The sequence below is a fragment of the Cervus elaphus genome, chromosome 20, assembly GCF_910594005.1.
Source record: "Cervus elaphus chromosome 20, mCerEla1.1, whole genome shotgun sequence".
Lineage (NCBI taxonomy): Eukaryota > Metazoa > Chordata > Mammalia > Artiodactyla > Cervidae > Cervus > Cervus elaphus.
The window spans coordinates 103955599-103956004 of NC_057834.1; positions in this window are offsets into that span (position 1 = coordinate 103955599).

Here is a 406-nt window from a genome sequence, read left to right on the forward strand (position 1 = left end):
GTTATTATTTAGTCGCTAAGTTGTATCTAACTCTTTGTGACCCTGTAAACTGCAGCATGCCAGGCTCCTCTGTCCTCTACTATCTCAAGTGTGTTGAAATTCATGTCCACTGAGTCAGTGATGCTATCTAACCATCTCATCCTCTGCTGTCCTCTTCTCCTTTTGCCTTTGATCTTTCCCATCATCAGGGTCTTTTTCAATGAGTTGGCTCTTTGCATCAGTTGGCCAAAGTATTGGAATTTCAGCTTCAGCAACAGACTTCCCTACGAATATTCAGGGTTGATTTCCTTTAGGATTGACTGGTTTGATCTCCTTGCAGTCCAAGGGCTCTCAAGGGTCTTCTCCAGCACCACAATTAGAAAGCATCAATTCTGTGGCACTCAGCCTTCTTTATGGTCCAACTTTC